The sequence below is a fragment of the Pongo abelii genome, chromosome 6 (genome assembly GCF_028885655.2).
Source record: "Pongo abelii isolate AG06213 chromosome 6, NHGRI_mPonAbe1-v2.0_pri, whole genome shotgun sequence".
In the NCBI taxonomy this organism is placed as follows: domain Eukaryota; kingdom Metazoa; phylum Chordata; class Mammalia; order Primates; family Hominidae; genus Pongo; species Pongo abelii.
The window spans coordinates 26,212,708-26,227,686 of record NC_071991.2 but is presented as its reverse complement, the minus strand read 5'-3'; the positions used below and the strand labels follow the sequence as shown (position 1 = coordinate 26,227,686).

The window sequence follows — 14,979 nt, the reverse complement described above, 5'->3', positions numbered from 1 at the left end:
GGTCCCCCAGACATCCACGTGCCCAGCACTGACCTGTCTGCCCTCAGGCACAGCAAAAGGCACAACCACAGGCCCTGACTTGCCCCCCTACTCCCTGCACCCCAGATGGGAATACTCGGAGGCTACAATCTGAATGTATTTTTCTCCCGTTTTAATCTGAACTGCCTAACACACCGTGGAGATAGGATGGGTGACGGGCTTTGGGGGAACCAGGGCAGGATCATGGATCCTGGGGGAAAGTTAAGGACACAGGAGTGGTTTTCACCTTTCTGTGGAGCCCAGCTCTCTACCGGGTCATTGCCACACAGCACCTTTACAGAGACTAGCTCTGCGGTGATTGGGAATCCCAGCAGCCCCGGGCTGCTCCCTGTCCCCTGCTGCCTGTGCTCCTTCCCTTGCCCTTCAGAGCCCACACGAAGGAGGAGGTTGCCACCCTGTGAGCCTGAGGGAGCTGTGTCTGACTGGAGCTTCTGCCTGGGGTATTGCAAAGAGCTACTTATGGGTATGGTCTGTCCAGATACCTTGTTTCAAGAAGAAAGGATGCAAGCTAGCAAGTGTAGCATCCCCACAGCTGATAAATATGTGTTTCTTATTTTTAAACCATCACATCTTTATATCACATTAGAATAAAGTTTTTAAAACCTGCTGCTCCAGCCTCACCTGTGTGTTCTGTGACCCAGTCTCACAATCAAACTGAGTTTGATTGTGAGTGCTGTTGTTAGAAATGTTACTAAGAGAGGAATATGTATAAATTAGATCAAATTTAAGGTTATTCTTATAATGCCACTTGAGTGGAAAGTAAGAGGGTGGAGTCACAGGCACTCAGTTGGGGTTTACCCACCTTCCGTTTACTAGACTCGTGAGGGTGTGGCACAGGTGAACCTGTCATTGGTGACAAAAGGAAAAAGGCTAGTGGGGAAGGGGTGCTAGGCTGTGGGGCTAAACCCTGGGCATGTTGGACCTGTGAGGTCCCTGAACATCTAACTGGCTGGGTACCTGCCCTTGTCAAGTTACCCTCGAGGGTACCTGCCCTCAGGTGAACCTGAGGGACAGGGCCTGTGAAGTAAGAGGGTGTGTGTGGAGGTGGCCTGTCCCTATGAGAGGGGGAGTTTAAGGCTCATTACAGCTGATGGCTGCTGCTCAGCCATCCCTCTGCAGAGCAGGCAGGTCCTCAGCCACATATATAGTTCAATGCCTTTTGGAGTGTTTAGGGAGTCCTTCATGTTTTAGAAATTCTAAAAACAACAACAACAACAAATTCCAATTCTAATGTCTGTTATTTTCCCTGCGCCAACTGGAAAAAAGTTGTCCCTCACCTCGAAGTCTTAAGTGACACCCAAGGATAGCCATCAGTGTCTTGGCCATTGAAGCCTCATGTATGTTCTCTTCCACCAGTTTGATTTGCAGCCTCATGGTTGTGTTATACTAAATATACTTTCCTCTGGCCTTGTCCACATATATAGGTGTGTGTGTATATATGTGTGTGTGTGTATGTGTGTGTGTGAATATATCTTAGTCTTTCTAAGATGAGCATATTGCCTGGTCGTGGTGGCTCACGCCTGTAATCACAGCACTTTGGGAGGCTGAGACAGGCGGATCACTTGAAGTCAGGAGTTCAAAACCAGCCTGGCCAACATGGCAAAACCCTGTCTCTACTAAAAATACAAAAAAGTTAGCTGGAGGTAGTGGCAGGCGCCTATAATCCCAGCTACTCAGGAGGCTGAGGCAGGAGAATCGCTTGAACCCAGGAGGTGGAGGTTGGAATGAGCCGAGATCAAGCCACTGCACTCCAGCCTGGGCAACAGTGAGACTCTGTCTCAAAAAAAGAGAAAAAAAAGAAAAAAAAAAGCATATTTGGGCAACATAATTCTTGCTTATCCGTTCCCAGCCCCTGCTGCCCCTCCATTTCTAATAGCCATCCCACGTTGTGGTCAGCAGTGTGGTACAGCATGCTGAGAAAGGAGCTCAGGGATGGGATAAGGGTCTTTCCTGCATTATCCAAATGATTAGAAAGTTGTTAAAAAGGTGTCGAATTGTTCTACTTTCTACTTTTAAATAGCTAATAAGATGCATTATACAAGCAGACCCAGGTAAGGGAAAAAGCAAGTGCATTTCAAGGCTCAGCTCACTTCTTAATTAGCTGTGATACCCAGGGCATGTGACTCCGCCTACAGGAACCTGTTTCCCTGTCCATAAGGCGCACTAATGCTGGGGCCGGTGGGTGTGGGGGAGGGTCCTGGAGCCTTGCTCAATCTGTCAGAGTAGGAACCGTCCTATCAGGCATGCAGTTGGGGAGAAGGGCGTGGCTTCCAGCGTTTGGCGGGGCCTTTGTCTCTGGCTCAGGCCGGAGCCTGGGATCCATCTCTACTGTCCCGCGTGTTGCCCCTCGGGAGCCCTCGGTGACTTTGTCACAGCCTCTGTTGCCCTGAGATCTGCAGGTACTGGGAGATGCATGGCTAAGATGCCAGGACATCCTGGAAACCAGGAAATGGTGAGTATGCAGGGTTGGGCATCCCAAGAGGGGAGAGTGGGCTGGTCGAAACCGGCGGAACCGGCCTCCCCACGGTCAGCTCCCGGGTCCACCGACCTGAGTCCCCGTTGGCGCAGCTGGGCCCTTAGTACCCCCGGAGGGTGGGGTGGGGGGCGGCGCAAGACTGCGGCTGAGCCAGCGGACTTTGACCCTTCACCGTCCTCTTCCCGCGCCGCGACCTGCCTGAAGCTCTCTGGGCAGCGCTGCACCACCCGCAGCCCCGACTCTCCCAGATTGTTCAGGGATGACAGAGGGTCATTAGAGCAGAATCCCGACTCGGTGGGTGCGTGGGAGGAGCTGCGGCCAGTGGGGTCCCTAGTGTCTCCTGTTAAAAAATTTTTTTTTGAGATGAAGTCTCGCTCTGTCACCCAGGCTGGAGTGCAGTGGCGCGATCTCGGCTCACTGCAACCTCCACCTCCCAGGTTCAAGCAGGACATTGTACGGTGCCTCCTGGGAAGGAGGGGACACTCCTTGAGTAATTTAATGGGCAGGATGGGGATGGGAGAATGTTTTGAGGGATACCATGGTCTGACTTGACAGTTGAGTCAGACATGTTTGTGTTCCCATCAGCGCTGCCACTTCCTGAGTTTGTCACCTTGGAAAGACTTTTTCACTTGTTTCCACTTGTTTTTCAATAACTGTAAATTACGTTTCGTCAATAGAGCTGAAAATTTTTTTAACAAGTCAAAGACCATGAAAGGTGGATTTCAGAAAAATCTAGTCATATATTTTATTTGTTAAAAATGCTTCTTTACCTTTATCTTCCTCAGAGTGAGTGTAGTAAGTTTGTTATGTCCGTTCTTTTTGGGTGGTGATTTCAAATAGAATTCCAAGGCTTTGCTTTGGGAATGCTACCAGGGAAAAGAAATAGGAAAAATCACTTTTTCATTATGGCTATAGAAAGTGAATACATTTCCCCAAGAAAATGTGAAAGATTAATTGATGAAGTGCATATATTTGCCAAAATGTCAGCTCCCCTTTTTTGCAGGGTCTAAAATTTGTAACAGTGGATATCTCTGTTTTGTATTCTGTTGCCTAAATGTCCAAGTTTGATGTTAAATTTTATGAAATAGAACTTGGCACCTTCTAGAAATGTTCGTATATGGTTGCTTATTAAACTATTTATCATGAAAGTATGTAAGTGGCATGCTTAATGTCTGAAAGAGATAGAGACTTCAGCTTTTCCTGTTGAAGTATAAAATTTAAGTGCCTTACTATTTCCTTACAATATTCTGTAAACACTGTGTTTGAGTGATTTTGCTGTTTTCTTTAAACACTGGGCATTAGCTTTAAACTAAGATTAGGCAGAAAAGGGCTTTCTTTCTTAAGGAGGAGCAAACTACTGGAAGGTGAGAAAAAAATATGGGAGGGGGAGGAAGGGATAAAACATGGCGAAATCAGATCCTAGATCAGAGAATGTTTTACCTAGAAGTCAGCCTGTTCTTAAGAGGGACATAAGGAGGGGTTGTAAGATTGGGTCGAATTTCAGGGGCCTGGGGAAGGAAAGAAACTTAAGAAAAGTTTGGTTAACAAGTATTTTGTTCTGTCCACTAGAGACAAACTTGTTTAATTGTTTATGAGACAAAAAAATAAAAATATATGGGAATTTAGAGAGTCTCTGGCTTTGGGATATCAAAAACAGGAAGGGTGTTTCTCAGCAGTAAGATGCTCTTGAAAAACACAAAGAATGGGGGATTTCTTTAATCACAGCTGTTATCTACCCACCTCATCTTCTCCCACCACTTTTCCTTGCCTTATACTTTTTTTTTCATTTGGCTCTTCTTGATTTGTACCTTTCATAATAAACTGGTAAATGCAAGTATAGTGTTTTGCTGAATTCTGTGAGTAGTTGTATCAAGTTATTGAACTTGAGAAGGAGGTTATGGGAGCCCCCAGTTTATATCGGAACTCTTCCTCCCTCCACCCCTCTAACAGGCCCCAGTGTATGTCATTCCCCTTCCTGTGTACATGTGTTCTTATTGTTCACCTCCCAATTATAGGTGAGAACATGCAGTGTTTGGTTTTCTGTTCCTGCGTATTAGTTTGCTGAAGATAATGGCTTTCAGCTCCATCCATGTTCCTGCAAAGAATATGATCTTGTTCCTTTTTATGGCTGCATAGTATTCCATAGTGTATAAAGCAATTGCAACAAAAGCAAAAATTCACAAATGGGATCTAACTAAACTAAAGAGCTTCTGCACAGCAAAAGAAACTATCATCAGGGTGAACAAACAACCTAGAGAATGGGAGAAAATTTTTGCAATCTATCCATCTAACAAAGGTCTGGTATCCAGAATCTACCAGGAACTTAAACAAATTTACAGGAAAAAAAACAACCTCATTAAAAAGTGGGCAAAAAACATGAAGAGACACTTTTCAAAAGAAGACATTTATGTGGCCAACACACATGTGAAAAAATAGCTCAGCATCAGTGATTATTAGTGAAATGCAAATCAAAACTGCAATGAGATAACATCTCATGCCAGTCAGAATGGCGATTATTAAAAAGTCAAGAAGCAACAGATGTTGGTGAGGCTGTGGAGAAATAGGAATGCTTTTACACTGTTGGTGTGAATGTAAATAAATTTAATCGTTGTGGAAGAGAGTGTAGCTATTCCTTAAAGATCTAGAACCAGAAATAACATTCGACCCAGTGATCCCATTACTGGGTATATACCCAAAGGAATATAAATGATTCTATTATAAAGATACATGCATGCGTATGTTCATTTCAGCACTATTCACAATAGCAAAGACATGGAATCAACCCAAATGCCTATCAATGATAGTCTGGACAAAGAAAATGTGGGACTTTTTTATTTGAATGCCTTTGTTTTCTTCTTTTTACCTGATTGCTCTAGCTTGATTCCTTAGTACTATGTTGAACAGAAGTGGTGAGATTTGATATCCTTGTCTTCTTTCTGATACTAGAGGAATAATTTGTTGCATTTCACTCTTGAATATAATGGGATCTGAGGCCTTAATGTATATGGCCTTTATTGTGTTTTAATGCATGCTTTTATATGTACATTGTTGGGAGTTTTTATCATAGAAGTATATTAAATTTTGTCAAATGCTTTTAATAAATTTTTTGAGATAATTATATAATTTTCATTCTTTATTTTGTTATTGTAGTATATTATTTTTAATGATTTGTGTATGTTGAAACATTCTTGCATCCTGGGGATGAGTCCTACTTGATCATAGTGTATGATCCTTTTAATATGTTGTTGAACTCAGCATCTAGTATTTTGTTGAGAATTTTTTCTGTATCTTCAAAGGGATATTTGCTTATAATTTTCTTTTCTGTAGTGTCCTTATCTGGCTTCAGTATGAGGGTACTAATGGCCACCTCAAGTGAGTTTGGAAGTGTTTTTTCTCTTCAATTTTTGGAAGAGTTTGAGAAGGACTGACATTAGTTCTTCCTTAAATGTGTGATGCAATTCACCCATGCAGTCATTTGGTCATGGGATTTTTTTTTTTTTTTTTTTTTTTGAGACAGAGTCTGGCTCTGTCCCCCAGGCTGGAGTGCAGTGGCACCACCTCAGCTCACTGCAAGCTCCGCCTCCCGGGTTCACGCCATTCTCCTGCCTCAGCCACCTGAGTAGCTGGGACTACAGGCGCCTGCCACCACGCCCTACTAATTTTTTTGTATTTTTAGTAGAGACAGGGTTTCACCATGTTGGCCAGGATGATCTCGAACTCCTGACCTCGTGATTCGCCCATCTCGGCCTCCCAAAGTGCTAGGATTACAGGCTTGAGCCACCATGCCCAGCCGGTCATGGGATTTTTTAAAATTGGAACTATTTGGTTACTGCTTCAATTTCCTTCCTCATTATTGATCTGTTCGGTATTTCTATTTCTTTATAATTTAATCTTGGTGGGTTTGTTTCTAATAATTATTTCTTGAGTTATCAAATTTGTTGTCATATAATTGCTCATAGTAGTCTCTTATTATCTTTTGCATTTCTCTGGGATCTGTTGAAATAACTTAATTTTTTATTTACAATTTTTTTTAAGTCCTCTCTCTTTTTGTTCCCTGGGTTAATATAGCCAAAAGTTTGTCAATTTTGGTTCTTTAAAAAACTCAGCTCAATTAAAAAAAATTTCTATTGTCTTTCTAGTCTCTGTTTACTTTCTTTTTTCTCTAATTCTTGATATTTTTATAATTAAGCTAACGGAATTATTTTGGTCTTGTTCAAGTTTTTTGGGAGTTAAAGTTAGGTTGTTTATTTAAATCTTTCTTTTTTTATTACTGTAGGAGTTTATTATTATAAACTTCTGTCTTAGAACTGCTTTTGTTGTATCCCAGAAGTTTTGGATCCTTGTGTGCTCAATTTTATTTGTATTGGGGTGCTTTCCTATTTCCCTTTTGATTTCTTCTTTGACCCCCATTGGTTGTTTAGGAGCATATTGTTTAATATCCACATATTTGTGAGTTTTCCAATTTTCTTCTTACTATTGGTTTCCAGTTTTATACCATTATAGTCAGAATAAAAACTTGACATAATTTTAACCTTCTTAAATTTGAAAAGCTTGTTTAATATATAATCTCTCCTGGAGAATATTTTATGTATTTTTGAGATAAATGTGTATTCTTATGCTGTTGGGTGAAATGTTATATTTATATCATCTATTTAGTCTATAGTGTTATACAAGCACACTTCTTTTTTTGAAGATTTCTGTTTGAATAATCTGTCTGTTTCAAGTAGGGTATTAAAGTTTTCTATTATTGTATTCCTATCTACTTCTCCCTACAGTTCTGTCAATATTTGCTTTATATATTTAGAAGCTCCAGTGAGAATATATAATTTTTTTTTTTTTTGAGACAGAGTCTTGCTCTGTCACCCAGACTGTAGTGCAGTGTCGTGATCTTGGCTCATTGCAATTTCTGTCTCCTGGGTTCAAGAATTCTCCTGCTTCTGCCTCCCGAGTAGCTGGGACTACAGGTGTGCGCTGCCATGCCTGGCTATTTTTTGTATTTTCAGTAGAGACAGGGTTTTGTGTGTTGGCCAGGCTGGTCTCAAACTCTTGACCTTGGCCTCCCAAAGTGCTGGAATTACAGGCATGTGCCACCGTGCCCAGCCAAGCATATATATGTTTAATTATAATATCCTCTTGACAAATTAGCCTCTTTATTACTATATGGAGAACTCATTTGACTCTTGTGATAGATGTTGCCAGGAGGTCTATTTTGTCTAATTTAAGCATAACTACTAAAGCACTTCTTTGGTTATTACTTGCATGGAATATTCTTTTCCATCTTTTCACTTACAGCCTGTGGTTGTCCTTATAGCAAATGCTAGTCTCTTGTAAGCAGCATATCATTTGTCTTTAAAAAATTTATTCATCCTGTTTTAGTCTATTTTGTGCTGCTATACCAGAATATCACAGACTAGGTAATTTATAAAGAGTAAAAGTATTTGGCTTATGATTCTGGAGGCCGGGAAGGCAAAGAGCATAACACTGGCATCTGTTAAAGGCCTTTTTGCTGCATGATAACATAGCCAAAAGTATGAGCGGGGGAGAGAGTTTCCTTTTATAACAGACCCACTCTTGTTATAATTAATAAATTCCCGTGATAAGGACATTAATCCGTTCATGAGGGCAGAGTGCTTATGGCCTAATCGATTCTTTTTTTTTTTTTTGAGATGGAGTCTTGCTTTATCATGTAGGCTGGAGTGCAGTGGCGCAATCTCAGCTCATTGCAACCTCTGCCTCCTCAGTTCAAGCGATTCTCCTGCCTCAGCCTCCAGAGTAGCTGGGACTACAGGTGTGAGCTGCCACACCCGGCTAATTTTTGTATTTTTAGTAGAGACGGGGTGTCACCATATTGGCCAGGCTGGTCTCAAACTCCTGACCTTATGATCTGCCTGCCTCGGCCTCCCAAAGTGCTGGGATTACAGGAGTGAGTCACTGCACCTGGGGTTTTTTTTTTTTTTGAGATGGAGTTTCAGACTTGTCACCAAGGCTGGAGTGCAATGGTGTGATGTTGGCTCACAGCAACCTCCACTTCCTGGATTCAAGTGACTCTCCTGCCTCAGCCTCTCAAGTAGCTGGGATTATAGGTGCCCACCACCACCCCTGGCTAATTTTTGTGTTTTTAGTAGAGACAGGTTTTCGCCATGTTGGTCAGGCTGGTCTACAACTCCTGGCCTCAGGTGATCCATCCGCCTCGGCCTCCCAAAGTGCTGGGATTACAGACGTAAGCCAGTGTGCCTGGCCAGGCCTAATCAATTCTTAAAAGTCCCGCTTCTTAATACTATCATAATGGCTATTGAATTTTAACCTAAAATTTAGAGATGACATTTTCTGTAGCAGTGTGTGTTTATTGGATAATTTAATCTCTTTATATGTAAAATACTGATAGGTTACTATTAATAAGTTACCATTAATAAGTTATTATTGTGGTTTTGTTGTTTTCTGACTATCTAAAATTTGTTTGTTTTTTCTTGTCTTATCTTTCCTGTGGTTTTGTTCATTTTTGTTGAGACAGGATCATGCTTTGTTTCCCAGGCTTGAGTGCCTGGCGTGATCATAGCCCTCTGTAACCTTAACATCCTGGGCTCAAGCAGTCCTCCCATCTCAGCCACCAAAGTAGCTGGGGCTACAGGCATGTTTCACAACACCCAGCTATTTTTTGTAGAGATATGGTCTCCTTATGTTGCTTGGGCTGGTCTCAAACTCCTGAGCACAAGTGATTCTTCCACTTCTGTCTCCCAAAGTGCTGGGACTACAGGAATGAGCCACTGCACCCAGCCTTAAATTTTTGGGTTTTTTTTTGTTTTTATATGCTTTAGTTACTTTCTCTTTTTCTTTTGTGTATCTACTATGGTTTTTTCCTAGTGGTTATCATGGGACTTACATAAAACATCTTATATTTTAACAGCCTAGCTTAAGATGATAGCAATTTAACTTCTATGCCATAGAAAAACTACAAATTTTCTGCTTTCACACATTTTATACTATATATGGCACTTTAGAACGTTTTATATTGTGCATTTAACAAATTATTGTGGCTATCTTTCTTTTTAATACTTTTTAATAGGTCTTACATTAGAGTTAAAAGTGATTTATGCAAAACCATTACAGTATTAGAGTATTCTGAACTTCACTACTTACCATTTCCAGTGACATTTATACTTTATGTCTAATGTATAATATGTTTTTCGTATTGTTAGTTAACATTCTATCATTTCAATGTGAAGAATTTCTTTTAGCATTTCTCGTAAGACAGGTTGAGTGGTGATAAATTCCCTCAGCTTTTTTGTCTTAAAATGTCTTGATCTCTTCTATGTCTAAAGGACAGCCTAATTAGATATAGTCTTAGTTGTCAGGTTTTTTCTTTTTAAAGTATTTTAAATATATAATTGAGTCTCCTAGCTTGCAAGGTTTCTGCTGAAAAATTCACTGAGAACATTATAAAGGTTCCCTTGTATGTGAAGAATCTCTTGTCACTTATTGTTTTCAGGAATTGCGCTTTATCTGTGAATGCTGAAAATTTAATTATAAAGTGTTCTAGGGCAATCCTATTAGGTTCTTTTTGCTGTAAGTATATTGAGCTTCATGAAACTGGATGTTCATATCTTTTTCTAAATTTGGGGAGTTTTTGTTGTTGTTGCTGTTTTTTGTTTTTTTTTGAGACAGGGTCTCACTCTGTCAGCCAGGCTGGAGTGCAGTGGCATGGTCTTGGCTCACTGCAACCTTTGCCTCCCAGGTTCAAGCAATTCTCCCACCTCAGCTTCCCAAGTAGCTGAAACTACAAGCATGTGCCACCACACCTGGCTGATTTTTGTATTTTTTGTAGAGATGGAGTTTTGCTATAATGCCCAGGCTAGTCTCAAACACCTGAACTCAAGCCATCCCTGCACCTCGGCCTCCCAGAGTGCTGGGATTACAGGTGTCAGCCACCATGCCTGGCCTAGATCTGGGAAGTTTTTAGACATTATGTCTTTCAATCTCTTTCTCTTTTTCTCTCTCCCTTCTTCTGAAAATTCTAAAATGTGTTGATTTGTTCACTTTATGATTGGTCACTTTCAAATAGCCTATCTTTGAGTTCGCTGATTTTTTTTATGTTATAATTGAGTCTCCTGTTATGATTTTCTATTATGGTTTTTCAGTTCTACCTTTTTTTTTTTTTTTTTACTTTAGCTGCAGGATTTCTGTTTGGTTGTTTTTTATGGTTTCTATTTTCCTATTACTTTCTTTTTTCTTTTTTTTTTTTTAATGAGCCATCTTGCAATGTTGTCCAGGTTGGTCTTGAACTCCTGGCCTCAAGCAATCCTCCTGCCTCAGCCTCCCAATGTTTTATTATTACAGGTGTAAACCACCATGCTTGGTCTACTTCTTTATTATATTTCTCACTTTGTTTCTGTGTTGTTTTCTAAAATTTTTTAGTTATCTATTGTGTTCTTTTGCATCTTATCAAAGTTTCTTAAGATGATTATTTTCAATTCTTTGTCAGGCAATTCTGAGATTTCCATTTCTTTGTAGATGTTTACTAGAGCTTTATTAGTTCTTTTGGTGATGCTCTTGTTTTCCTGATTCTTTTTCATCTATGTAGACTTATGTTTGTATCCCTAAATGTGAAAGAACAAATCTTCCATTAATTATAGAATAGTTTTGAAAGATAAATAATTTCTTTTATTGGGTCCCTGGGCTGATGAGATTTCAACTGAGATTGCATTTGAGTTTGTTGGAGCCAGATGACATGACTTCTTACTTGGCCTTGAGTGGGTTTCATGGTTGGCTGACCTGTTATCAGGACATCAGTCGTAGATTCTGTCTACTACCTAGAAAGACAAGGGCAGAATCTTTATTATTAGGGCTGTTGTTGAGATAAGAAATTTCACTTGTTTCCTCATATAGGGGTGCTTGACTCCTACTGGATCTCTGGTCTAACCCAGTCATTAGACAGTTCACTGGATGGGCAGGACTGACCCCTGATCAAACCTGAGAGCCACTGGAACTGATCCATAGGGCTGCTTCAGGATACACAACTGAGACTAAAAGTCTTCAGTTTTGTCTCTGGGTCCATGATATATTTCCCTCCGGGTTTCTAGGTGGGCAGGACTGTTCCCAGACACTGGCTGAAGGGGATTAAAACTGGGTTACAGGCCTTGCTTTAAGATTCGCAGTGAGACTGATGTCAGCAGGCCTGCCTCAAGGGGCACAGACTTGCATGCTTTTAGGCAAGTCCCAGGTTGAGCAAAACTGCTCCTGAACTGTGGCTGCATGAAACTAGAGCCAGGTTGCAGTGCCATTTCAAGAGCCAGGTTACAGTGCCATTTCAAGACTCCAGAATAATGTTGATTGTCCTACATTGAGGGGCACAGATGGATGTTTTTCCCTGGGGGTCCCTTAATTTACATATGAATTAGCTATATGCCTCTTGCCTATAGAAATATCTGTGTTTTTCACCTATGTTGCCCCTACTTTGATTATGACATATTTTTTCTTGGCTTTCTTTCTTTTTTTTTTTTTTTTTGAGATGGAGTCTCACTCTGTCGCCCAGGCTGGAGTGCAGTGGCATGATCTTGGGTCACTGCAACCTCCACCTGGCGGGTTCAAGCGATTCTCCTGCCTCAGCCTCTCAAGTAGCTGGGATTACAGGAGTCCGCCACCATGCCTGGCTAATTTCTTGTATTTTTTAGTAGAGACAGGGTTTCACCATGTTGGCCAGGCTGGTTATGAGCTCCTGACTTCAGGTGATCCACCCGCCTGAGCCTCTCAAAATGCTGGAATTACGCACCTGGCCAGTTATTTTTTTTTCTTGTAAATTTGTTTAAGTTTCTTATCGATGCTGGATATTAGTCCTTTGACAAATGCATAGCCTCCCAGAGTGCTGAGATTACAGGCGTGAGCCACCGCTCCTGACCTTTTTTCTTGGTTTTCAATGATTATTTTATTCTGTTCAGGTGATAGTCAGGAAAATAATCTTAAATTCACAATCTACTTACAGTTTGAATGTATATGATTGTGTGAGAAGAACATTTTTGTTATTTGAAGGTAATTAAAAAAAAATTTTGTAACTGTCTCTTAGGTAGTCTTAAGTGTTTAATTGTGGTTAAAAATATACAATTGTCATCTTAAACATTATTAAGTGTACAGTTTAGAATTGTTAAGTACAATCCTATTGTTTTGCAAGAGGTTCTAGATAATTTTTGTCTTACAAAAGTAAAAGTGAATACCCATTAAACAACAAATTGTCCTTTCTACCTCTTTCCAGTTCCTGAAGAACACCATTCTACTTTTTGTTTCTATGAGTTTGACTAAATATTTTATACAAGTGTAATTATACAGTGTCTCTTTCTTTGTGACTCTCTTATTTTACTTAACATAATGTTCTAAAGATTTATCGTTATTGCAGTACTTGTCAAGATGATTGGCTGACTTGTTATCAGGACATCAGTCATAGATTCTGTCTATTACCTAGAAAGACTCAACTTTCTTCAGAGTCTTTATTATTACGGCTGGTGTTGAGATAAGAAATTGCACTTGTTTCTGCATATAGGGGTGCTTGACTCCTACTGGATCTCTGGTCTTGTCAAGATGTCCCCTTTTTAAAAGACTGAATAATATTCCATTGTATATATGTGCCACATTTGTTTAATCTACTCATCCGTAAAGAAACATTTGCTTCCAGGTATTATTTTTTGTAATGCTGCAATGTACCTGAATGTACAAAATATCTATTCCATGTTCTGCTTTGACTATGGGATATTTTAAATATACTGATTTAGTACCATGTATATGCTCTTGATTTTGTCACCTGATCCTTTACGTTATATCCCCCAAATCATTGCCAAAACCAGTTGTCATGAAACTTGCCCCTTCTGTATTGTTCTAGGAGTTTTACAGTTACAGGTTTTATGTTAAAGTCTTAGTTCATTTTTTAAAATTGACACATGTAATGTTACACATATTGGGGTACAATTATATATAGGTTGTATAATGATCAAATCAGAGTATTTAGTGTATTTATTACCTAATGCAATTGTTATTTTTGTGGTGAGAACATTCAAAAGCCCCTTTTCTAGCTATTTCATCTTATCTTTGTTTTTTGGGTTTTTTTGAGACAAAGTCTTGCTCTGTCACCTAGGCTGGAGTGCAGTGGTGTAATCTTGGTTCACTGCAACTTCCACTTCTTGGGTTCAAGTGATTCTTGTGCCTCAGCCTCCTGAGTAGCTCGGATTACAGGCATGTGCCACCACACCCAGCTAATTATTGTATTTTTAGTAGAGATGAGGTTTTGCCATGTTGGCCAGGCTGATCTTGAACTCCTGGCCTCAAGTGATCTACCAGCCTTGGCCTTCCAAAGTTATGGATTACAGGCATGAGCCAACTTGCCCGACCTTATTTATTTATTTAGAGACAGAATTTTGCTCTATCACCCAGACTGGAGTGCAGTAGTGGAATCATAGCTTACTGTAACCTGAAACTCCCAGGCTCAAGTGATCCTCTCACTTTAGCTTCCCAACTAACTGGGACTACAAAAACATGCCACCATGTCTGGCTAATAATTTTATTTTCTGTAGAGATGGGGTCTTACTATGTTGTCCAGGCTGGTCTTGAACTTCTGACTTCAAGTGATTCTCCTATCAGCCTCACAAAGTGTAGGGATTACAGTCGTGTTTCACCACACCTGGTCTCTTCTAGCTATTTTGTACTACTGCGTAGTAGAAAACCAGAACTTATTTCCCCTGTCTAATTGTAACTTAATATTTGTTAAGTAACCTCTTCCCATCCTCCCCGTTTACTCTTCTGTGATCCCTGTTGTATTTGTTGCTTCTATAAACCCCTCCTTTTTTTTCAGATTACTCGTAAAAGTGAGATTATAATGTTGATTGTCCTACATCCAGGGGCACAGATGGATGTTTTTCCCTGAGGGTCCGTTAATTTACATATGAATTAGCTATGTGCTTCTTGCCTATGGAAATATCTGTTGTCTTTCAGGGTTTTTATAGTTTTGGGTTTTTTATTTTTTATTTTTTTATTTTTATTTTTTATTTTTTTAAAGTATTTATTGATCATTCTTGGGTGTTTCTCGGAGAGCGGGATGTGGCAGGGTCATAGGATAATAGTGGAGAGAAGGTCAGCAGATTAACACATGAACAAAGGTCTCTGGTTTTCCTAGGCAGTGTTTGTGTCCCTGGGTACTTGAGATTAGGGAGTGGTGATGACTCTTAATGAGCATGCTGCCTTTAAGCATCTGTTTAACGAAGCACATCTTGCACCGCCCTTAATCCATTTAACCCTGAGTTGACACAGCACATGTTTCAGAGAGCACGGGACTGGGGGCAAGGCCATAGATCAACAGCATCCCAAGGCAGAATAATTTCTCCTAGTACAGAACAAAATGGAGTCTCCTATGCCTACTTATTTCTACACAGACACAGTAACAATCTGATCTCTCTTTCTTTTCCCCAAATTTCCCCCTTTTCTTTTCA

General features: G+C 40.3%; 1 long non-coding RNA gene across 3 annotated transcripts in view; it reads left to right on the top strand.

Annotated features, from left to right (window-relative positions):
• The first annotated feature begins 2,317 nt into the window (after window positions 1-2,317).
• The window catches only part of LOC129060634 (uncharacterized), a 91,740-nt gene continuing 79,078 nt past the window's right edge, over window positions 2,318-14,979 (top strand). For all 3 annotated transcript variants that reach the window (XR_008527478.1, XR_008527476.1, XR_008527474.1), the window contains exon 1: window positions 2,318-2,491. This is a non-coding gene — a long non-coding RNA (uncharacterized LOC129060634). The remainder of the gene's footprint in view (window positions 2,492-14,979) is intronic.